This window comes from Pezoporus flaviventris, unplaced genomic scaffold (genome assembly GCF_033815535.1).
Source record: "Pezoporus flaviventris isolate CSIRO_AGI_PZ_B2104156 unplaced genomic scaffold, CSIRO_AGI_Pfla_v1 ptg000015l, whole genome shotgun sequence".
NCBI classification, from domain to species: Eukaryota; Metazoa; Chordata; class Aves; order Psittaciformes; family Psittacidae; genus Pezoporus; species Pezoporus flaviventris.
In genome coordinates this window covers 29210029-29235775 of record NW_026892563.1, presented here as the reverse complement: position 1 = coordinate 29235775, position 25747 = coordinate 29210029, and the positions used below count along the sequence as shown (strand labels likewise).

The window sequence follows — 25747 nt, the reverse complement described above, 5'->3', positions numbered from 1 at the left end:
AATTCCTCTATTCCCTTGTTTAAGTAACTGTAGCTCATATCATACTTTCTGCTGATAGGAATATAATTCAGTCATTTCAGCAAGGTTGTCAGGCACCATGAATGGTCCCTGCATTGGCAGCTTCAGGTATTATCCTCATTTCCTAGTGGGAGAGATTCAAAAGTTCAATACCATCTCTGCTTGCAGAAACAAATCCTCATAAAGTGAAGCTATCATAGCAAATATTAGTGAACATCTTTGCTTCACAGAGAGGTGGAGGAGGGTGTGCAAGGTAAATCTCACTGTACAGGCAACAGGCAGAGATTAGAAGAGCACTAAGTGGCCAGGTGGTGAAGGAAACCACTTCTGATTTACAATTGCAATGATTGCAATGAATAGGGAGAATCTATGATTAAAGACATGCCTGAAAATAACAGTAATGATTTCCACTTGTATGCCTTTGATCAGACAATCTCACAGTATTCTACAAGTGAAATCTCCAAATATCTCTGCAAAGTTGGAAAGCCTTCTACAGACAGGAACATGTCAGAAATAAATAGCAGCTGAATGGTGTTTAGATAGGTGATGGCTTAGATAAGTCATTCTCTCTTGGAAGAAGAGCTTCTAGAGATAGAATTTGCCCCAGTTAAAAGAGAGGAATGTAGCTCAGTGTGAGCTATATTGGAGTACATGTACAAATTACAAATCCAGCCCATTCTGTTCTCATTTCCGTAGGTGAAAGTGCCAGTAAGGGAACTAATCACCCGCCTGTAAGGATGATTTTAAAAGATGGAGACATTGCCCATCAAGAACCCCACTGGGACTTATCAGCACTGCTGGTAACCACCAGGAGGTAAGAACTGTACTTTCAGTCACTGTCTCCATAGGGTTAGTGTGAATTAACCATCTGGAGTGGAAAAATGTATATCCAATACCATGCCCTTGTTCACTACATTCCCCGGGACCATCACATCCAACCATAAGCTGAAGAGTCCTGGACACATCACCCCACCTGCCTCTTTGGAAACCAGGACCCATGGTTTTGCACGGTCCAGGACCCCCAGCTTTTGCACAGGTTTCACTGGGCTTTGCAGCTAAATCCCACCCAGGGGCAGGAGATGTTACTGAATATTTCTCTGGCAATAGGGGAGGTGGACACAAAACTGGACAAAGTGTATAATTTTCTGTGGTAAGACAATTGTTTATGTTTGGAAAGCTTCAAACAGTTATGTTTGGTCTTGCTCAGGTGCTGGTGGGGTTACATATGTGTGGGGTGCTGAGAGGGTTAAACATGGCCATCACTTATTTTGCTTATGACTATATTCATCCTTCTGTCACCAAGAAAGAACCCAAAATACGTTCTGATATTCAGATCTGCTATTTTAGCTTGTGCTTTTCTCCATTATTCGGTGAACAAGAAATAGCTTTTCACTGGTTCAGAAGCTACTTGTATAGTATTTTTCGAGGATAAGTTGTAGGGGTCAGACACCCCAGCTTCACTGTTATGGTTGATAATCATAATTCCTGGTCTTCCTCAAGAACCAGTAATAATCTGCCTGCATTAATCCTATTTAGATGTTTGATTTGGGTCTATCTGTCAGCAGACAGATTGTATAAATACAATTGATGAAAAAATCCTTATACTGAAATAAAACCAAGTGCAGTTTTACCCCTGCTCAAGAAAAGGAAAACATTACCCAGCAAGTCAAATGCTGGAGATGCTCTCCAGGTGGCCAGAGGGACCTTGCTCCAAAACAGATGGCAGTCCTTAATCTATTTAGGGCAATGTCAAAACACCATCCTTAGACTTAGAATTTAAATATATTTTGTGAGGAAAGATTACATCTGCCTGAACTCCCCAAAAGCCTTCACAAAGGAGACTACATGTAAAACCAGTGTGTTGTTCCTCCCTCACTGCCACTGTCCACTGTCCTGGGGACACTCTCTTCCAAGTGAGTACAACAACATGGATAAAAAACAACTTTGTCCTCACTCCTGTGCCACCACCAGCAGCTGCAGTTTCTAGTATAGGCACATGAAACAGCCCAAGCCCCACTATGTGTTGCCTGTTTAGGTCCCCCAAACCTGCCTGGCAGAGGCACCCCTTTGACTTCTTCCCTGACCTGTTTCACTATGAGAAACCCCCAGGAAAATGTTCACTTGCTTACTGGGGGGTCCTTACCTGCTAGGTTAAAGCCCCGAGCAGGCCAGAGGAAAGCTGCATGGGTTGCAGCAGCAGCTGTAGGCTGGCTTAGCTGCCAGGTGAGGTTCTGCCTGGGGGGATATTGTTGGTGGGCTTTGGGGCAGGAGGGCTGTGGCTGCAGCAAGGTACAGGGCAGGTGGTGAGCCTGGGCATGGCGCACAGGCAGACCTGAAGTGGGTTGGTTTGGCCACAGCAGTGGAAATGCTGAAACAGCAGGGAGGCCATTGTGTGTTTGGAGCTGTGAGGACCAGGTCCAGGCAGGAGGGGAAAGAAGGATGATGGCTGGGCCTGTGGACCAGCACCCACTGTCACCCTGTATCTGCAGAAGCAAGATGTGCAGGCAGAGTTCCTCCACCCCAACATTGTGTGGGCTGTGGGAGGCAGCTGGGCCCTGTGCATGCCTCTGCACACAGAAGCAATGGGGTCAGGGGCAATTAGAGCACAGGCTTTCCACTAGCAGCTGAAGAGAGATCAGCTGTGTGAGCCCTCCAGCCAGCCCAGAGCAATGACTGCAGGAGCATGTTTGACCTCTGATTTACTTTTTTGTAAGCAGTCATCAGCAGCAGTAGCCTCAGTGAGCATCAAAACACCCTCTGCTCCTCTCTTAGCTTCTCTCACTGCCCCGTTTTGCGTGCTTCTCTTTGAGCCTCACCAGGGTTTGTTAGAGGGAATAAAGCCACACAGTTATTGCTCTGTCTGCCTGATTCATCTTCTTACTGCTGTCTGTGCCTCTAACAGGTGCTCTGTTAACTGGATCCTGTTGTGTTTAATGGTCTTCCCCACCCCCATGTAACATACTTACATATTTTCTGTGAGCCTGCTGGCCTGATGATGTTCCTGTTGTAAGGTCTCTGACAGGAGCTTCAGGAGGGGTCATGCAGCTCCTGTAATTAAAACAGGGTAAAAAGGCAATTCCTCTGCTTACCCAGAGGGAAAAAGAAAATGGGGATGAGGGGAAGGACATCCTTTGCTGCTAATATGAGGGGAAATGAGACAAAGCTGGAAGACCTTTAGTTTAGTTGTTGACATGGAGTTGCACCAGAATTCATCAGGCCTTGTGCTATCAACAGATCACTCGAGTAACATGAACAATTATGCTCATATATGGAAAAAATATCGTCACATTTGATATCTTCTGGCCTTATTCCCTCTAACTTCCCTGGAATAACTCAGCAAGGCCTGGCACACCAAGCAGAAATGTCTATTTCAGTTACACCCCTTGCTGTCATCCCCAGTTCTGCAAACAGCAGAAGCAGCACTTCTTAGAAACATCACTGAGGACACCTCATCTGAGTTTGTCCTGCCAATTTGTTATCTGGGATTATTATAGGGCTATATATATGCTGCTACCATCCTCTGCATTTCTTCTAGTGCACATCTGTGTCTGATCTTGGTGTATTTTAAGTGGAAAGTTGTCAAGGCAGAGAGATATCCTCCTGGGTAGCATATGCACACTGAGTCCCTGCTGCTGGGGGACTCAGGGAGGAATTTCCCAAATTGGTTGGTGAAAGGTCCAACATTGTTTTGCCAACATTGTCTCCATCCTCTGGACCAAGAGACGTTGGTCTCCCATTGAAAGTTAACATTATACATGGCCCTATTTGACATCATGGTGGCGCTGCACCTTGCTGAGGGCCACCCTTGTATCTGCAATGGATGCAGCGTGGCGTGTATGTGAGCTGTGGTGCAGGGCAGTGGTGTTTGCAATACGTGCTATAGAAAGGGGCTGTGTTCCTGCTTGGAGGATGTGAGGGCATGGAGAAGGGTACAACAGCTAGGTTTCATAAGCTGAAAGCTGGGATGCTCTGTTAGAGAGGACTTGGGGCATGGCTGGGACTTCTGAAAAGGCTGGGAGAAAGATGGGACCTGAGAGGAGAGGGAAAGGTGGGATGACACTAGAGAGAGCTCTCATGAACAAGGGACAGCCACAGAAGGGAACTGTCGGTTGAAAGCTCACTACAGGCTGATGCTGACAGCTGGCCCATCAACGCAATGTGAGGGAAACCTCTGTTTCATAAGAAACCAGACAACAGGGGAAGATGATCCTATGCCACGGGCTGAATCAGTGAGAGTCATCAGTAATATGTGGGAGTGCCATAGGGTAAGCCAGGCTGTGGGTGCCAGAAATAGTGCATTTATTATGGAGGCTAGTTGGTTGTAGTCAGGAAAAAAAGTAGGGGATTTTTCTGCAGGTTGTTATGAAATCACTTAAGAGAGCATGTTGCAAGTCATTCTGCTGAGGAGCAGAGGATCCAAAAGAGAAACTGCTGTAGGATGTGTATAGAACTCATATACTGAGTAATTGGAAGAAAGGTACAATGGAAGTTTGTGAGTACCATTCAACTGACTGACTTTGGGAAGAGATGGAAGCAGAAGCTGAAGAATCAAGAGTGCAGAGTCCCTTTTCTCAGCAGAGCTCTTTTCAAATAAGCTTGCAAGTACTCCATTAGCAGTCTCACAAATGCCGGATGACTGAAACAATGCCACTCCATAAAGAGATCCTAAATTAGCATAAAATAAGGAGATCCCAGAAACCTGCTCTGAAACATGGTGAGTCCCTATAAAATCTCCAGGATGCCCTTCAGTACTCTATTTTCACTCTATGACTCTCCTGAAAAGACAGAAACATAAATAATGGACGTAAGAAAAGGAGGGGTGACTTCTTGAACCTTTGCTCTGCCAGCGAGAGGAAGGTTGTTAGAAAAAACACTCAGTTTGGGCAATGAATGAAAGAAATTTGAATCTGCTGGGCAGGATAGAGTTAAGGTTGCAGGCACATGTTGGTGGAGCCTTCTGCTGTTTTCTCTTTCCCTAACCTTGTGTCGTGGTTTAAAACCAGTCAGAGGGCTCATTCACTCACTTCCCCCCTTCTTTCCCTCCCCCTACTCCCGAAGGGACGGAGAGGAGAATCGAAAAGAATGCAACTCCCACGGGTTGAGATAAGAACAGTTTAGTAACTAAGGTATAACACAGATCACTACTGCTACCACCAATGATGATAATGATAAAGGAAATAACAAGGGAAGAGAATACAACACCTCAGCACCAGCTGACCGATAACTCGCCCCCCAAGCCCGACCAAGCTCCGACCGATACCTCCTCCAACCCTGCAGTCTCCCAGCCCTTCCGGCTAACTCCCAGTTACATCCTGGGCATGACATGCTGTGGTATGGAATACCTCTTTGGTCAGTTTGGGTCAGGTGTCCTGTCTCTGCTTCCTCCTGGCTTCCCCTCCTCCCTGACAGAGCATGAGGCTCACAAAGTCTTTGGCCAAACCAAAACATCGCTATCAGTTCTGTTCCCAGGCCGAAAGTCAAAACACTGCACTGCACCAGCTACCAAGGAGGAGAAACATGACTGCTACTGCTGAACCCAGGACACCTTGTTTCCAGAGATAGTAATCAGATGTTTAACTTTTATTTTGGTAAGCTAACCTTGCAATTAACTGTCTGGTAATAAAATGTGGTCTCTCTATAAAGCAGATCTTTTATTCAAGAAGAGTAAAGTGTTTTCCAAGTCTTTCCCAGCAAGAACTAACTGGCGTTCCCAAGAGCTGGGACACAAGTTTTACATCTTCCCATAAGGGCTGGGACCTGATGACATTTATTGCTACACCTGGAGAATGGAATTTCCTTCAACATGTAGCAGAAGAGGCAGGAGCACACCTCCTGATGATGAGAATAACTTGCTCATAGAAAACAACTGTAAAGTATGCTCCAGGCTGGGGGAGCTGAAGGTACTGTATGTACTGGACAAGCTGGTCCCTAAATATTAGTCCAATGGGCAGTGAGGCTCAGAAGGCGATTTGGCCATTATTTCTTCTGACAGGCATGGAGGTAGTAGCACGTGGCCCTAGACACCAAGTTGCCCATCCTGGCACGATAATTCTTCCCCAAACACCATCATTCCTGAGGCCATTTAGCATTTTGGTGCTTGTTCTGATCTACTCTGGGCTAACACTTGTTCAATAAACTATAATAAACCTATTAGATAGGTTTTCTGAAGTGTACTGCCATATTGGGCTGGAGTCATTTTTCACTTCATTTGGTTACATCCAAAGTAATGGACCAACATGAATTAATGTTGATGTGATGGAGTAGTATGGTCTGAAAAATTACCTTTTCCTTTTATCCTCACACTGTTTTCTGAAAGCTCTTCTGTGGGGCAGAGCTGATCTGCGTGACACCGGAGGAGGGGTCTTCTCTCCTGATGTGACATGCAGCTGCTGTTATCCAGGTCTAGGTGACCACATTCCAGCAGTTTCAAAATTATGAGAGAAAGATACTTTTTTTCTTCTCAGTATCTGGGGGCTTTTAGTATCTACAGTGTACCTTTTTCTTTATTAATTAATGTTATGTTTAAGACATAAGTAGGTTCTTATTTCTGCTCACTACTTATTCTAATGCCCTGTCAGCACTTCAGTACCTTTCCTTTTCCATCAGCCTCAGAGTTGAGTTCAACCTTTGATGTGTTAGTCCTGGTCTGAATTGCAGCTTGCAACACCAACAACTGTAACACAAGGGTCAGGGTAACTTGTAACCCATAAAGGTGAGCCCCGCATTCACCTGCACAAGTGCAAACGAAGAGTGCCAGGCTGGGCTTTGGCTGCTGCAGGGTGCCCTGTCCCAGAGCATCTGCACAGAGGTGTTAATGAGAGCACTTGGGTTTTTAGCATGTTGACTAGCTGAAGTGATGTCCACAGGCAACCTTCTACACCAGTCTCAGTGCTATACCTCTGTAAGGACTAATGCAATTAGTGCTTTTTTTGCAAAAAAGAAAAAAAAAGGGGGGGAGATCCTCCCAGGAAAGATGATTTCCTGGGAAAGCATTGGGCTCAGCATACTGCCAGCCTCTGCTGGGCAGGGCACTGTCGCGAGGCTGGGCTGGTGTTTAACCACCATTCAAAGAGGCTTGGGTCTCATTGCTGCTACTCAGGGCACATGGGAGACATGGGATGAAGAAGGTGCCGTGTGGGCACTACCACGCTGACAGTCTGTTCTCAGAGAGGAGAGACCCCTATTGGCGAGTAAAGCCACAGGCAGATGTGCGGGCAGCAGCTCACCTCCCTCCTTTAAAACACAGCTATATTTAGAGGCAAATTGCAAACAAAGCGATGGTGAGCTGCATTGCTGCCCATAAATTATCCAGCTGCGTGGGATGCAGGAGGCCCATTGACACTGCCTGCTGATGGGGTCAGAAGGGGGATCCCGGTGGAGGAGATGATGCCTTCCCAACACATGTGAGGTTCCGCCTGCATTGCCTGCACCTCATCCACACTCCCCCTGGGCAACCAGCCCCCGCAGTGGGAATGTGATTCAGCAGATGGTTGCCATGGGTTACCCCTGCACCACAGATCCTCCTTTCTGAAACAGCAATGATAATTGCAAAGAGGGGCTCTGCACTGTCACTTCAAGGTTTGCTTCAGCTGGCTTGTGGTTCTTGCCAGCAAGGCACAACTGAAGCTCACTTGACAGCACTGGCACCAAAACATCCTCAGAGCAGTCACTGCAGATGACGTGCTGAGGACCAGGGTTGCTTGCCCACAGCATGACCTGGCCCAATGGAGGACCATCATGGAGCAAAGCCTGGGAAATGGGGCCGAAAGAAGGGGAGGATGACGGAGGGAAAGTGACCCTTGGCAGGCAGCAGCCCCACTGCATAAGATGCATAAGGCAATATTGAAATTACAGAGGTGAAGGCCATATACCGAGTTACCCAGGTGGCCAGCAGCTGAGCTGGGAGTAGATCCCAGTTCTGACCACGGCCTTGTGGTCACGCTCCCTCTAGTGAAACAGTGCTTTAAAGGGGAATTTAGCAGGGCTTTTCCAGACACTGCTGCACTGGCAAAAAGCTGGCAGGATGACCAGAGCACAATGGATATTAGGGAGCCAGGATACTGGTGGGGCTCTACAGGAATGAGTGGTGAGTTTCATCTTACTTGAACCTATTCCTTTTTTTAGGATGATCAATGCGCAATCAGTAGGCTTGCAACATTTAGATAGTGTAACCTGCTGCCATCAATTAGAGAGATATTTCCATTCTGCAGAGGGGTCTCAATCTGTAGCATGAAGTATCATTATAGGTACAATGTCTGCAAGCAAGGAGGAAAGTTGGGCTCCTGCTCAGGGAAGAACGCTTCCTTGCGTCTCCCCATCCTACATTCAGGAACTTCCTGGCTCCTTTTCAGGCTCCATTCTCTCTGTGCTGTGAGGAGATTGTCCCTGCCTGGCCCAGGTTTCCTCTGGGGATCCCTCACCACTGCTTGGGAGACAGTGCAGTGGATGCAAGCACAGGAGGGTCGGTGCAGCACTGTTCTTGCAGTCTGAGCATGAGCAATGCTGTTTCTGCATTAAGTTTCTACACTTGTGATCTATTCAGCTCCTACACTAGTAACGTTTTACCTGAGGCTGCACCACTTCGCATGCAAGTAAGACTTTGCTTCTAAGGTGGCAGAGAGCCCATTGAGTGTATCTCTTCTTGTGTTATCCTATCCGAAGGTTCAGCTATATCATCCTTGATGCCAAATCCTCTCACGTCCCACTCTTTCAGTCCTAAGCACCTCTGGGGTAGAACCCCAGCACTGCAGGCATTTCTAAGTGTCTTGTCAGGGTTTCTTAGTCCTTTTTGTGAGCTCAGAGGGACATTTGCAAAACTCTGCTACGAAAATCAGGACCTAAAGGCTACCTTATCATCCCTTCTTGTCACATCCCTAAAAACTGAAAGCATAAGAGAGGTACCCTCAACCTTTTCACTTTAAGAATCATTCTGGGAGAGCAAGATCCTCACCTGGAGCCTTGGTGTCCTTCTGGAGCTGAGCTCTCATTTCATTGCCGTAACTCTAAGAGGCTCCACATTGCCCTTAACTCCACAGAATGCTCACAAGATTTTCATGAAGTTGTGATTTAAAAGAAAAAGGTAAAAAAAAAAAAAAAAGCTACTACAATTATTCCTATGCAATCTTCACCATCCCTCTTAGTACCTGCAGCGTTTGCTTTGCCCTCTGCTTCCACAGATAAATACTGCAGGTAGACATTCTTCGCATTAGAGAAACCCATCAACAGACAGAAAGGTGTAGCACACCACCTTATGTTATCAGATTCATGCTGCGTAAGGCAGTGTCATCAGGAGTTTGACATCATCTGTGACATCTGGAAAGCATCAGTGTCTGTAGAGCAGAGCAAAGTAGCTTTGCAGCACTTATGGGGGAATGACATGCTTGCAATGCATTAGCACAATGAGGGATGATGTGCCAGACTATGGAGGCATTATGCAATGCACTGGAGGATGACTGTATCCACATAGGCTGCTAGATACCATCCAAAAAGTGCTATACTGTCAGAAAAGTATTATACTGTTAGGAAAGCTCAGTGCTTTGGCTTACCAAAAAAAAAAAAAAAAATTAAAGAGTTTAAGATGTCTTTCTTGGCCAAATGTCTGCTAAGGGTGTATAAGATCTTATTCTACAAGTATCCTAGGAAGTATAATGACCACAGTGGGGAAGTAATTGCATCCAGAAACCAAAGGGAGAATTGATAGATGGAGCAAGATGAAGCTGAGTTAAGGAAAGGATACAGATTTTCCTAACAGCAAAATCTGTTGAGCTGTGGAAGAAAGAGCTCCCCTGGTTAAGCCATTTAAGAGTTAGAGTAGAGGACATGGCCCACATTGCTCTCTGGAGCAGAGCAGAGAGTATATGCCAAGAAACAGATCTTATTCCTTAGTCACAAGCCTGTACCATTGGGAAGGCAGCCTTTTATTTCACTTTTTACAGCCACCAGAGAGCCAGTGCTGGATTTCCATGTCTACCTAGCTCAAGTCTGGCAGGACATGAGCAAATTTAGGGAGAGTAGCCGAATCTTATAGCACAGCGTTGCCAATTGCTCCCCAGAGCAGTCATCTCTTGCTGTCAATCACATGCTGCAGTGTGAGGCGGAGAATCATGGTCACAGCCACTTTGCTAGTTGGCTGAGCAAGCGCGTCTCATTAACAGGGATTCATCAGCACCATTGTTAATAATGCAGGAGCTGCCTGTCTCTGGGGGAGTTCCTCAGCAAAAACTGCGCTGCTTCTGTATTTCAAACACAGCCTCTGCTGGCACTATGGGCTTCCACGCTGACAAAGCATTTTAGTTATTTGTTATTCTCAAACGGCAGCTGTGACTGAGCTGAGTGGTACATCCAGAATAGAGAGCCTGGCCAGTCTTGAACCTACTCATATCTCAGCATCAGCAGGGAAAAGTATGACTGCTGCTAAGAGAGCTCTGCTCCTGAAGTCATCTTTGGGAAACACAAGAGCAGGAGTTCAGGCTGTACTGGCATTACCCTCTGCTCCAGTCACTCCACTATAGGGACAGGGGATGAGCACACAGTGGCCCTGCTATCTCCAACCTCCTCCTCTTTTAGGAGGATCTCCCTGGAGCCTTTGTTGTGGCCTTTATGTCTCTGCAGCTGGGGCCAGATTCTCACATAAAATTGCTTAGTCCTTCCAGTACTGCAGCCTGCACAAAGGATGGAGCAGATGTTGTAGCTCCCTATTAGATTCACTTGGAAGCCTTATTTTGTTGTTACCAACTTGTGTATGGCAGCATGTGGGATAAGGGATAATTTCACGCTGTACGATAGGGATGCTGTACCATGCCCTTTCTAAGGCTAGCCTGTACACTGCCAGCCTATAAATTCTGCTGCTGGTGGGGCTGGGCAGCTTTATCATGGAAAAAGGTGTCCTTTAAAATTTACCCAGGAGGAAAAATAACAAGAAGAGACTTTAAAGTGAGCAACCTAGCAAAACAGCCTATAAAAAGCCCAGACCAACTCTAAACCTGCCCTTTGGCCACTGTAGGCTGTTCTCCAGCATCTTTGGCCATGCATAGAAGAAGCAGTCTTATAAAGAAACAATTGCCAGGGCCTGTAGAGTGGAGTTCCCCAGGAAGTGTGAGCCTCCAGCCAGGGCAGCATGCCTATTAAAAGCAAATATTTTGATCGAGGTAAGATGCCAACATCCCCTGAGAGGAGTGAGTATTCGTTCTCATTCTGGCCTGGAAGGTGGAAACAGTTAACACTTCCTGGCATGGCTGCAGGGACATCACATGCTGGGGTGGGTCTAGGTACTGATACCCAGTGCCTTCCCTGGTACCAGCACAGGGATCGCATCCCTCTGCCCTGAGCTTTCACGCAGAGCAATGGCGGTAGATGGTTGCATGGATGAGTCTCCCATCTGGCACTTTGTCACACCTCCTGCCCTGCCGCAGACACATCTCTGCTGATGGGACCATTGTGAAAAAGAGAACATCATAGGCCAAAGCCAAGAAACATATCCAGTTTCAGGGTCCACCTGGCCTCTTCATGCAGAACAAGGTGCTGGGACCACCCTCATTTTAAAGCACATTTTGGTGGTTTATCCATAGACAGGTGAGAACTTCCTTTCAGACATTGAGCGTGCACGGTTAGGCAGCCCAGCAGCAAGTGATCCCCTGCCTTGGGAATGAAGGCAACACCATCCTGGCCTTGCTCACATGAGCATCTCTCTCCCTTTTGCAGTTAGACCAGCTGAAGAAGGGTGAAAGCATTTCTCACAGCACTCTCTGGAAGCTCTGGGGAAACTAACAATGTGATTGTAAAGCTCTGCAAAAATTCAAACTGTTGTGATAACTTTAGCGAAACAATAATAAAACAAGTCCTTACCTCTGAGTCTGGTTAATGTGGCTGAGAGGGGCAGCGGCCATTGTGCACATGAACATCTCAGTGGACACAGGGAGGATGTCACAACAATTGTGTGGCCAAGCCAGCCCAGCTGCCTGGCAGGAGATTCCTCAGCTGATCATGTATTTCTGTCATGAGCCAAAGGCAGTGTAGATGGGAGCCATAAACACAGTTTATCTGGGAAGTTCACCCTCTCCTAGCCCAGGGTCCCAGCACTACTGGGGCAGGAGCAGTCTTGGGCAGCACTAGCATGCATTGCTATCTTAAGACCCCCAAAGTCTCAGTGTCTTGGAGGAAGCTGACCCTAGATCCACGTTTCCCTATATGAGATGGGTCTATGCTAAGGCATATTCAGGTGTGTGGCTGGAGACAACTCCTGCTGAGAGACAGTGCTTTCCAGAGAGTGCGTGCTGTAGCCCTTCACATCTGCCTTGGTCTGTACTCCGCTCCAGCCACCCCAGTGCTACAGCCCGTCTCCTGGGCAGGTCAGGTGAACGAGGGTGCATCTCTGCTCCATCATCCAGATCTGCATGACTCCTCTCTCAGGTGTCCATACACCCATCCTGCTGTCTCAGCGCTTCTGTGGCTTCTTCTGCTGTGCCCATGTCACCTCTGGGAGGTGGCCCTCCTTCATGGCATGGAAGAAAGGTTTCAAGAGCTTTTAATGAAAGGCCTGGAGGATACCCAGATGAATCTCCTTGCTGATCTGTCCCAGCCAGCAGTATTCTGGTTATGCTCTGCCAGTGCCTGAAAATCCTCTGTCTTCTCTGTGCTCTACCAGCACTGCTAAGTAAACCATATCTAAACATAGAAAACTGGCTAGCTGGGGTTTGGGAAAGCACCCAAGAACTCACATAATTTCCATTCCCTCATCACACCCACAGAACACTCACGAGCTCTCCAGTCCAGTACACCAGACACTTTACATGACAGGCTGTGAGAAATTACTGTGACTTCTCACTTTGGCTAGGTAGTAGCACAACAGCACTAGCCTTTCACCACCAGAAAGAGAGGAAATATAAAAAAAATCCACAAAAAAGAGTGACTTGGAAAGAAACACCAGAATATTCCTAAAAAGGTTCAAACATAAGCACTGGTCTGGGAAGAAGAGCTTATTTTCTAATCTCTCCTCACCAGTGTGACCACCTCGGACTCCTTGAACTCTGCATCTGTGCCTGGCAGCCCACAGGAGTAAGCCTTGTTCCTACAGAGACTTTTCAGTTCAACGCTTGGAAGAGCATCCATCAAGACCTTAAATTTCTGTAAAGCCTTTGAATTTGCATGCTCTCAGACTCTGCTTATGGCTCCCTGGGAAGGCTTGTGCATCAATGGCAGCAGCAGGACTCATCTTCTCACATGCAGGCTCCTAAATCTCTGGTTTCCCAGGCCAGGCCAGTGCAAGAAGACAATGAACAGTTGTTCTTTCCCCATCAGGACTGAATATCGAAGCTGTGAAAGCTAGAACCAAATAGTGCTAAGAGTGAAAGCATCATCCTAGGCACTTATGTGATGACTTGCCAAGTGCCCATTATTGATCCAAACTATGGGAAGACCCATTTTCTCTAGTGTTTTTTTGGAGCAGGCAGAGGGACAGCAAGGTTCATCTGACAGTGATTAAAGCTGGGAGGGAAGAGGCAGAGTATGAACACTTGCTACCAACCCTGGTGCCAGGACTGTCTGTGCCTGCTTTCAGAGGCCAGATGCTGCCAGGCAAGCAAAGATCTCCTTACGTTTGTTTTAAAGCTTGAAGAATCTCTTGAGATAAACATCCTAAATTAAAGATAAAAGTGCTTTGGGTTGCTGGCAGACTCTGTCCCTCTCCTTGGGGATAAGCTCTTGCCCAAGCCTCACACATGTCTTCCGGCCACATGCCCTGACCAAGGATTGCACCCAAGGGTTCTCCTCTCCAGGAGGCCTGAGAGGTAACAAAATCCATCTGTCCTGCTGCCTTAGCTCCCTCTGATGGCAGGTTCAGTGGGAGCAGTGCTGTGTCCCAGTTTCCATACACAGGATCTCCTGGGAGGATGTTAAATCCCATCTAGCCCTGGCTGTATTTAAAGTGATTGTAATTCACATGGATTGGACTGTGGTTATAAGCTGAATTACATTCTGATTTAGCAACAGGGATTAAGGCTCTGCATTTTAACTTATTAACTCAAACCAAGTTAGGAGAATTCCTCTTGTGGCCCTGCTAAGCTCCTGCACAAGGAAAGGCAAGGCTACATGGGGGGAGCAGTGGCAATGGGGAGGGATGGGAGGCCTGTGCCCAAGCTGGGTCATGGCTGCACAGCTCCCGTGACAGGGGGAGAGCAAAGGAAAGGAAGTGCGCGAAAGGGACTGCAGCAGTTTAGTATTCCCTATGCACAGGAAATTTCCTGTGTGTTAAATCTGGCAGAAAGGGGTACATGAGCAGTTAATTCCCCAACTAAAACCCAGGGAGGTGTCTGCTGCTTGTGATTGCTGCTCCAGCCTGGGCCAGTGATGCTCCAGCCCTAGGACCTCAGTTGTCTCCCTCCCATGGTCTCTCAGTGGAGATACCTGTGAGAGGTAGCTCTTCACTTTGGGCTGTATCAGTGGTGGGACAGCTGGAGGAGATGCTTGTTGCTCTGACTGAAATAAGAGGAGCTCTGCAGGCAGCCCAGAGCATGACAATGCCTGTCCTCACTGCTCCTGAGGAGGAAGCTCTGCAGCTCCAGACCCAGCGTTCCACTCACTTGGCTTCTCTCTCTTGCCATCAGACAGACAATTGGAAACAGCACAGGCATGCTCTAAAAAACTTCACTCCATTTAATATTTAATCAAAACCCAGTGTAACTGTCATGTCCTTTTCTGTTTCCTCTCACTAATGTTGCTGGCTGTGCAGGTATCTGTGTATAAACAAAGCCTGTCTCCTTTCCACTCAGTTGCACCTCTCCAGCTCAGGGCACAGCGTCCGATACCCATGCCCACCTTCAGAGGAACTGCCAGGGCAGCCCTACCAAAGACAGCATGAGTCCCTCCACAGTGCCCTCACCACTTTGGGTGTCTGAGGGCATCCCAACTCAGCCCAGTGAGACTGAGGGGTGGAAGGCTTTGGAAATCACAAAATAGTTTGGGTTGGAAAGGACCTTAAGATCATTCAGTTCCAATCCCCTACCATGGGCAGGGACACCTTCCACTAGAGCAGGTTGTCCCAAGCCTCATCCAACCTGGCCTTGAACACAGCTAGGAATGGGGCAGCCACAGCTTCCTTGGGCAACCTGTTCCAGTGCCTCACCACCCTGTTCCAGTGCCTCACACAACATCATGGTAGGGAATTGCAAGATTACAGCAGCAATGTGGCATTCTGCTTGCCTCTGTGCCAAGGGCCCAATGCTGCACGCCTCATTGTTTTCATCTCCAGGCCCTGCAATTACTGGCAAAGAGGGAGGGAAAGCATTGCACTTTCATTCCCCTGCCAGTGCTGAACCACTGGGTCGTAACACATCCTACTTGATCCCACAGACTGAGTTGCAGCCAGAGCTGGGTAGATGATAAAGGAAGAGAAAGTGGGATGTGTTTTTATGAAACAGTTTTTCCTCACAAAACTAAGCAGCAAACAGTGGGGGTAGAAATAAAACTTTGATGTTTGTCACAAAGTAATTTTCCTTTCAAAAAAATAACCAAACCCCCAAAACCCAGCATGAACAAAGAATGGTGGAATGGAAGTTTCCTTCCATCCCTAAATATGTTATCACAGCTGCTGCACATAGACATCTCTGAATGACTGCCCAAATCAAGGGGGGACATTTGAAGCAGGGCTTACACTGTGATTTGTAAGTTGGTACCAGACAGAGGCCCAAAAAAGCATGACTGCTCTTCTTCATATGAATGCAAAGCTGACTTACTAGCTTCTGTGGAGAACTGGGGGCTCTGCCCAGGAAAGCAGAAGGGGAATCTGTCTTCCTCTGCACTGAGGTTTTCTGTGCCTGGGACATGGCAGTACAGTGAATCCAGGGAAGGGAATATATATCCCATTGCTCATCAATGTCCCATGCACAAAAGCAGGACTGCATAAATCCTAAGGCTTGGTCAAGAAATCCTAAATCTCTTTCTTGCTTCTTGAAGTAAGTGCTTGAGAAGTAACTCTTGGCATTAGAGATGAAAGAGAAGACCTCTTATGCCACCCTCACCTTTTCCCCTAGCCCTAGGTGAATGGGATGCATGAATCCTGGTGGAGGATGCTCCTACCAGAACCCCCTGTTGCAGGACAGACAAGGGCTGTGGGAAGGCATCACTGCCATGCACTGTATAACGCTTTCAGAAGAACCAGACCTGAACCAGACCTGAAAAACATGTCTGGTGGGGAAGAGCAGAAGTGAAAGCAACACCTGGAAATGCTGTAAGGACAGGGCTACACCCTGTGTCATCCATCCTCTTTAACTCAGTGGCAGAACATTCCCATAGCAAAGCATCCATGCCACAAAACCATAACCAAACCCTAGGGGGTAGGGCTGGTGACCAACCAGAACAGGGACCCTTTCCCACGGAGTCGGATGCCACCGATGGAAAGAGGAGGCATGCTCTCAAATGTGCCAGCTGGTAAACTCTCCCGGCCATGGTCTGGCATGGCCCAACAACAGCAAATCTACTTAAAGAAGAAAAAAAATGGCTTAACTAATCTATGGTCACCCAGCTCTACTTCTTCTGCTGACACAGCAGGAGGTACTCACAAGCCGAATGGCTTTATTTATTTAAGTGTATTGATTTTAGCCTAGATTGGAAGAAAACAGGTGTATAAAGGGCAGGAAATTCCTCAGATGTGAGAACCACACAGACTACTAGAAATCAAACTAGCAGATGAAAATACATTTGCCAGAACAAGGTAATGAATCCTTCTGTCAGGAGCATGGAGATCTGGCCAAAAGCCAAACCCTGCCCACTTGAAAGCAGCAATTTCGGGTATTAAGCAGTGACTACATTCCTGTCACTGACCATCATTTAATATAGCAGCAGTGCTCCATGGCTCCCAACCAGAAGTCAAAGCCTGCTGTATAAAATGAAAGCAAAACCTGTCAGACCTTCCCCCAAGACCTTATTTAAAAATCAATGGCCTTAAAGTCAATCAGATTCAATGAGAGAGGGCTAAGCAAGAATAGAGGACAAACCACATCAGAAGTGTACTCAGCTAAACAGGCTGCTGTGCACAAGCAGTGTGTGGTAGCAGAAGACCACAAAGAGCATCAGGACATGAAGGAAAATGACAAGAGGAGGGTTTTTGGAGGATAATATTTTGTTCATGTGTCAGCTCTGATTATCTGATTAACATCTTTGTGGCTGGGACTCCGTGAGAGAGGGGTCACTGCTCTGTTGCCTGTTGTCACAGATCTTCCCTTAGCTGCTGGTGCTGTGTGACATTGTCCTGTGGAGATGAGCAGGGAAAGCAAGGCAGCTGGAGAGAGTCCTAAAATTAAATCTCAGGAGCTAGTGCAAAGTGAACACATGCAGTTGGTTAAACCAATTCCTACCTTGTGTGCCAGATGGGAGCAGAATGAGCTCAGAATGAGAAACCCAGCTCCAGGTACAAACCCCTTTCCTTCCACAGGAACCTCCCAAGAGCCTCTGAAGATGTGCAGTTATGCTGAATTACTCATCCTGTGAACATAAAGGCACTGCTCCACGCAGAAGATGGGAGAGGCAGAGAGGTAGCAGAGATGATGGAATTGCAGCCCTGCCTCAAGAGACAAATAGGAAGCACACACTGTATTTCTCTTCTTCTCCCAGTAGGTGTTACATTCCTTCCAATACTGGTGAGGCCTGAGCACCCTTGTCAGTCACCTATGGCTTTTTCCACTCCTGCAGGAAAAGCCCTCAACATGCTCTGTGAATACAGAGGCAGGAGTTGGGCTGTTCACAATCCCTCAGACCCATGGTAGAGATCCTGTGCCCAGAAGCCGAGGGCCATGATTTCGTTGTTTGCAGGGATGACAAGAGGCTCTTTGCTGCAGAAGGGACAGCATCACAAAAGCCAGAAGAGGGACAGTATTCAGCTGAGCAGGGGAGCAGAAGGAGCAACAAGGTAGGCACCAGCTTGGAACATGTTTAAAAGCAGATAGCTTGGGTAGCAGCATTGTAGTGCACAATCTTTCCCCACCTGCACGGGAAGTTTGCCTGCTTTAAGCTAAATTTTTTTATAGCTAACAGGCTGTGGACTGTCATGCCATGTCATGACTCTGTACACCCAGAGAGTTATGTGAGCAGCAAGCCAGTCAGCCAGAGCTTGTACATCTGTATCCTCTGAGCCTCCCCCACCTGTACCATCTCCCCATGCCCTCTGCTGTGAAAGGCCTTGAAGGCAAGTGACACAGCTACAGAGGTGGAGACTCACTCCTGTCTTGCAAAGACATAAGGGATTCTCCCCAGCAAGGTCAGCCAGGTTATTATCAGAGCTAGCCAATATTCACATAAACATTCACTACTTGCTGCCCTGCAGGCACTACAAAGGGCAAAGTTTGTCCCTGTTGTCAAAAACAAAGACAGGAGCATCCAATCTGATTTTTGCAATCCGGAGCCCTAGTGACCCATCTAAGCCTGAGGCAAACAACACAGCAGGAAGAAGTTCTGGGAAAACCAGACTGTGTTTGTGGAGCCAGAACCCCAACTGAGATGTGCAAAACCCAGATATCTGCCAAGCAGTTGGCCCAGCATCTTTTAGTTACACATTTGATAATCGATGTGGTGAATGGTAAAGATATTTCCTTGAGCAAATTGTTGATTTGCCCTCCTCCCACTGGTAAACCATGGTTGAAAGACACTCACCACAGCAATTTGAGAGCCTCCACTTAACCCAGAGTTGCAGGACTGAGTGTTTCCAAAGAAGCACTGTCTTCCTCTCACACCTGAGCAGTGCTACAGTGAAAAGTTCAGTTCTCAGAGCCAGGGGGAGCTGCCTTATTGCTTGGCAGGGGCTTGCACAAACGTTATTCTCAGTCTGCACAGGTTTTCAGGCTCTCAGGCTTTGTTTTGAATTCTGTATTCAGGACAAGCCTAAAACTTCAGAGAAACCACAATCAAATGCGGTGGATTGATCTGCTCTTGCATCAGAGTTGCACTCAAATGATAGTTTCTTATAAAGAAAGGTGCTTTGATGCAGTCCATCCAGCATGGTGGGAACTTGGTTAAAATGCTGATCTGCAGACAGAGTTAAGACTGAACTGTATTTTAATCTGCCATTTTCCAGATGTCACTAAATGTGATAAAAATCCCTCAAACTATGGATCTAATGTATCAAACCCACAGCTTGCCTGCAAAGGAGTCAGTGGAAATTGTACGTGCTCAGCACATCTGGAGGAAGACAGACAGGCATGTAAGTCTCTAAACAGTCTCCAATACATTGAAGTGTCTAGCTATTTTCCTTCCACAGAGGAACCATCACACTGGAAATGTTGCCCCAGAAACATATGCCTTGATGGCATAACAAGCCCTTACAATAAACTATGGGCAAATTTGACTTTGTTACAAAACCTAATGTGGGCAGAGTTTTGCTTTGTTCTGAATACTGCTTATTTCACTCTTCAAGCCCTCAACCAATTGAGAGAAACTGGCAAAGGGCTCCATTTATTGCTGCACACAGAACTGTGCTCAGGAAGGACACGATGCAATGACAATGAATGAAGAAAGCACTTTGTAATTATTCAAATATGTCCTCTTACATGGTAATTTCAGCTAAGAGGAGGTGGGGGTCCCGGCTTTTATTTGCACAAAGGTATAGTGAAAAGGACCACCAGAGAAGATGAGTGTCATGCCCAGAGCTTGAAGCCTGGAGGAGAAGGTCTTTTTGGGTTGTTGCTAAACAGCGTGATACTAGAGCATTACACTAGCGTATCTGATGCTCTGAAACACATGGTCAGTTTTTTTAGAGGTGCTGGATATCCAGAGCACTCCAAAACCTCTCTGAGGGCCACAGCTGCAGGATGAAGTACCCTTACCGAAGGGCCACAAGATGAGACCGTGGGTGACCTGCAGCTGAAGCAGCTTATTGCTACCTGGGTCAGCATACATGCCCAACCTTCTCCTTTGCTACAGCCTTCCCTGAGCAAGGTTTGGGCAGTCCCTTTATTAGCATGGCCACTCAGCTCAACATCCCTGCTTAACCCTACAGCACCCAGAGAGAAATCCAACAGATTTCACACTTCAGGACAAGTCTGTATAAGTTTGCCCAGGCAGACCAGTAAAGATTATGAGAACCTGACTTACCTGGCAGCACAGGAGCCTGCTGCTTGCAGCTGGTGGTGGTGTGGCTCCAGCATCTCCAGAGGAGAGGGTTGGAGGATAGGGAACAACTACACCATCCCATGGGGAAAATACCTTGTGGGACTAAATCCAAAACTGGAGGAAGGTAGTCTGAACCCACCTTTGCTTTAAGCAGCCTGGAAGTGAGCAAAAGGAAGGATGAGGTTTTGCTAATTGCTGAGGTGGCTGAAAGCAGAGAAACAAATTCTGGCAGGGAGAATTTACCTCTTGTGCATATGGCATCACTGGACTTTTCAGAGGGGAAATGTTTGGTTGGGTGCATCAGTCTGAGGTTTAATCCAGGGATAAACAAACATCTCCTGTAAAGCTGAGTGCTCTTTAGTGTCCTCTCTGCTTCCCCAGAGCCCAGGTTTTCACTTTGCACACCCCAGAAGGAGCAGGGGCATTATATAAACAATTACACATTCAACTGGCTTTGGAGACAGAGGATATTGAGGACCGTACACCACACATCCACTTTTCCCTGGGGACTGTGCATGCTTGAGTATCAGGTACACTCCCTGACTGAAGATGGCCACACACTAACACTGCGTGAAGGAAGGCTGCAGAAAGGGAAAACTTCAGAAGACAGTGAAGCTCCTTCTGCACCAAAGGATGTGGGGGGTACACACTGAGGCAGCAACAAGCCCAGAGAGACTGGAATGTAGTTCCCCAGAGTTTCATGGTGGGTCTCAAGCAGTGGCAAATCAGAGGGTAGGAATATATTTAACAACTGGCTCTGGTAGTTTTCTGGGCTTTCTCTGATGAGATGACAGATTTACTTGACACATGTCACACCTACGGCTTTGACTCCACAGCTAACGCCAAGTCAGCTTTAGTGAGGACTGTTGTTAGGTTTTTGACATTCAACTGTACAACATTCTGATTAAAAAAAAATCAACAGTATATAATATCAATAAACCACACATTGACCGGATTAAGAGCTGTCTGACAGAGCTCAACAAGGAATTATCAGTAGTGAATCATCTTCAGATGGGAGTGTTTCTAGCAGGGTTCTTCGCAGAGCTGCTTGAGGCCTGACACTTCCCAGCATTTTCATCACTGGGAAGCAAATGCAAATCTCAGTGCTGTTATAGTGCATAAATGACAAAGAGATTCAAAGTGATGAATAAGGAGGAGCATAGGGCAACCATGCAAAGCAATCTCTACATATCAGTGAGCAAAGCTTACTTAACCACCAGTTTACTGTAAACAGGTGTTCCTGTAATAAGCAGTTCCAGGCAGATTCCTAGGGTGCCATGGCTGGAAAGCAGAAGCTTGCAAAGGGTTTTGGAGATCATGACAGAATATGAACTAACAGCATAGAGCTGTGGCAAGAGGATGGTGTGTGCTCTGGGAATAATGAGTGAGCAAGTGAGATACACCTTTGATGCACGTTAGCAAGATGAATCCCAGTGTGGTGAAAACACTGAAAATATTGCTGGAAGAGGCAAATATAGAAAGGAGCCAAAGAATCTCAGTGCTCCAGGGGAAAAAAACCAAAGCTTTCCAGCAAACACAAAGCAGTTAAATTATTTCATTTATCAAAAAGAAAACTGAGTATTGACCTTAGAAGAAAGAAATACCAGGATGAGTTGTCAGTGAGGAGGAGGACGGTGAACAAAAGAGGAAGAATGCAAAGGTTGAGATGAGAACTTGGGTCATGGACATTTCCAGTGAAAGGCTGATGTGCTTAGCTAGGCAAAGGGGACAGCCAGATGAGCTCCAGACCAAAATTCAGAGGGAGGTTTCAGAATGAAACAAGAGGCTGATAGCCTCTTTCTAAAGGATCTAGCAAGCAAAAGAGGAGGAAGAGGTATGGTACTACAAGACTGAGGAACAACATGGGATGGATACAGACATATGCACACAAGCACTAAAGTTTTGCATACCCCATGTGAAGGGAAGACCAGATGGAAGACAAAAGTAAATAAAAATCAGACACAAGGTGGGTTTTACAACAGGTAAGTCATGGTCTGTACAGATGATACTCTTTGGTGAAATACTTCCCTAGACAAAGGCGTGGCAGTAGTTCTCATCTATCTGGACTTCACGGAAAATATCTGCTAGTGGAAAACTGGCAGTTAAGCCAGTAAAGCTGAAGATTGGTGTGAGCACTGAAGATGAGTAGCAACATGACTAGAGAGGAGCTGGTAGCAGGCAGCATTGAAAGGAGGACAGGATGAAACTCCTTTCCATCTGACTGGTTTTCTTGTTTCAGGCTTCTAAACAACCTTAGCACAGAAAACCCGGGGATATGCTAATGCAATATTTTGGTGACAAAGGGGAGATCATTGCCCACAGGGTGGAATACTAAAATATAAAGGAAGGAATAGGTCACTATGAGAAGCCAGGCAACTGAAAACAAATAATAGACAACAGCCCAGAAACTAGAGTCTGACAGCCAGGAACAAATAGCTTGAATTCCTCTCACTCATTAGAAGAATAGCAACTGAAACTGGAGGGGGAGAAATTAAAAGGCTTGGGTTCATCATCCCCACTGTGGTTTCCTACCTAACCTAGTGCTGGGCTGGATGGGACTGCCTGACAATCACAGGTATAACATTGGTTTAGCCTTGCTATTCGGGGAGTGAGGCCATATCCCTCCCCTTCTGTATGCTGCCCAGTAGTCTCCCTAACAAATCAATTTCTCCTTACGGGCTGTTCTTTTGAGATCATGCTTACAGCACCTGGGTTCACATCATATAGTGAGTTGATTTTCACTGCAGCCCTGTAAAATAGAGCAGGGGGAGAGAGGGGTGAGACTAAGACACAGATATCTTTCTAGTTTTAGTATTACAAAATGCCCAAGTAATGAGTTTTGTTACCTAACACTCAGTATACTCAGACAGTTCCATATTCCTCCAAAGGAGACCCCAACATCTCACACCATCCAAAACATGAGGAGCACAGAGCACAGAAAGCGGAGGTGGCCAGTTTGGCATCGCTTCACAACTCCATGTGAGAAGTAGGTGCAGGGCTTACTGCAGGTCTTCCCTGGGGCTGCAGAAGCTTACATTTCTCAAACACAGCAAGACTTTTTATGAACATATCTTTCCTTGGTCTTGCTCTGAGAAATAACCAATTTTGCTGAAGCTTCTGCTTAAAAAAAAAAAACAACAAAAAAAAAAACCCTGGGGCAGACATTTGGCATGAAGATACTCAGCTGGAACACTCAGTGTCTGGCAATACTATGAGCAGCTGAGATGGAAGGCCTCGGTCAGCAGTGTGTGTCTCTGCTGTTCACAGGGGCACCCCTGTTATCCCAGAGGAGCAGCTCGTTGCCACAGGGGGTGTGTGGCCGCTGCAAGCCTGGAGGTTTGCTAGCCCTTTCATGCCCCTTGGCAGAGACCAGAGCTGTCAGAGCATCAGTGTTGCCTTCTGCCTGAATAATGGCATTTCCAGCAACACAGCTGCAAGGAGGCAGAGGTCTCTCATTGATCAGGAGGTAAGAGCTACTTACTCTATTAAGGCTGCTTATTGGAGGAGTTTGCTCAAGCAATCCCTGTCCAAGAACTAGCTCTCCGTAATGGACCTGTCCTACAGTGAGAAGCCTCCCACCAGGACCCTCTGGGCTCCAGATGCAGGTATTAGAATCTGAATTTCCAGAGCATTTAGAGTCATTCTGGCCAGTAATCACCTTTTTTACTCAGACAGCAGCACAAAGCAGTGCGGGAGAGCACGTTGCCCCAGCACACTGGGAATGAGGGTGCTGGTGCAGCTGTGGCAGCCCAGGGTGCAGTGCTTGTCCCCTGCATCTCCCTGCCTCCTGTGCAGACAGGAGCTGGAGGGGAGAGCCAGAACTTGTGCATGCCCGGGCCAGCCATTTGCTCAGCAGCCTGTGCTGCTGGGGCAGGAATGGCAGAGCCCTTCCATGGTGGTTTCCAGGGCAGGATGCTGCTTTTTTTAAATGATACCCATGTGGCTGGGTCATGTCTGATCTCTGCTTTGGGAGGAGTGTAGTCAATACTTAGAGACTGAGAGCTTCGCTCAGCCAACTGCTGTGTTTGGGGAAGCTCTTCCTCTACCCAGTAGAGATGGGAAAGCCAGGATGGCCAGAAACCCAGCTGGGTTGCTACCCCCTGAAATCAAAACTTCCAGCTGCATGGCTGTGATGTAACTGGTCTCTTTGCACACACTGCATCCAGCCAAGGCAGGATGTCAAGGGGGTCAAGTGCAAGAATAGGAGGAGCCAGCCCTGATACTTTTTTTCCCCTCTCTAAATCTAGCCTGCAGAAGTGTGACAAATCTCCCTCTTTCACCCAGACTTTAAAAAAAAAAAAAAAAAAGGCCCCCAAAACAAGGAACAACCCCAAAACCACCACAGTGCTGCTTTGGCAGGAATTGAAATAACTTGCCAGCTAAAGCTGCAAAACATTACATTCCTCTTCTCTGCATCCTAACAAAGATCTGCTACCCGGGACTTCTGCTCTGAGGTGATTTGCAGATATGTTTCCCTGTGGAAAAGGAAATGAAACTCGTGGGCTCCAGCCACAAAGCATTTCACTCTTATGAGCAGTGTATGCCTCAGGTCTCCAGGTTTTGAAAAGCTTAAGGCAAAACCCCCAAAATCCTAAAAAAGCAAGTCTGTTTAGACTAGGTGGGTCAAAGAGGGAGGCTTGAGCCTTTAGGGAAAGAGAGAAAGAAAGAGAGCTTTCCATCTGTCCTCAGAGATGGAGGCAAGCAGAGCAAGAAATAAAAGCTGTGGGTATGTGGTCAGGACTCGGCATCAGCCTTCTCCCTTCACTTCAGTTTTACAAGGCACACCAGCAAAGCAAGGCTGCCCCACTGCTCTGTGCCAAAGCATCAGCACAAGGCTTGCTGCCATCAGTGAGACTTGCCAGCTATGCCCAGGTCCTTGCCCCTCTCCTTGGGGGGACACAGGATGGGACAAGACTAGCACCAGAGCCAGGCACAGGCAGGAGCAACTGTTTCATGGTGTGCTTTGACGTTGTGGCACAGAGGAGCTGTCTGCCTCCCAGCACACTGTGAGGGATGGATGCCCTGGGGAGGAAGGAAGACAGCTCTTGGCCAGGTGTCCTGAGGCATGGGGCAGGTGGGAAGTTTGCCAAATGATGACAAGGTGTTAATTAAAATTAGTAATGAAGGTTGCAGCAGTAAAATCCATCCTTAGAGCAGATGGAATCAATTTGTGGGGCAGCAGTCCCAGCCCACCCAGGACATGCCCATCTGAGCAGGGGGACAGCTAATGCCCCATTCAACCACTACAAAGGGGTGCATGAAAGACCCATGCTGGTACTGCAGCCAGCAGAGCTGTCAATCCTCCTTATTTCCCAGGATGTTGCATACAAGCCAAAAACCCACATCTGTAGCCTGACCCAGAAAACTGTTGTTCCCTCTCATCTTCACACTGCTGTGCAATTGCCCACCCTCACTCCTGAAGGCAGGCAGGTTTCTGTGCCAGACCTGCCTCCTGTTCCTTGTGGACCTTGTAATGATGGAGCAAGAGTTGGGGGCTGGAAAACCTGTGCTCAAACCAACCATTTGTTCTGTACCTCTGTTTCCCCATGCAGGGGTAATATTTACATCTCTTTGTGAAACATCCGGACCCTCTGGAAGAAATAGCACTGTTCAGGAGAGACATTAAAACAAAACA

The 25747-nt window shown here is 47.2% G+C and overlaps 1 protein-coding gene and 1 long non-coding RNA gene across 2 annotated transcripts in view; one reads left to right on the top strand and one right to left on the bottom strand.

Annotated features, from left to right (window-relative positions):
- The window catches only part of IGSF3 (immunoglobulin superfamily member 3), a 154746-nt gene that overhangs the window by 117846 nt on the left and 11153 nt on the right, over positions 1-25747 (bottom strand). The gene's annotated exons all lie outside the window — the stretch shown is intronic.
- LOC133269793 (uncharacterized) lies at positions 17532-19202 on the top strand. The gene is made up of 3 exons (XR_009743547.1): positions 17532-17621; positions 17821-17917; positions 19079-19202. It is a non-coding gene; the product is annotated as an uncharacterized LOC133269793 (long non-coding RNA).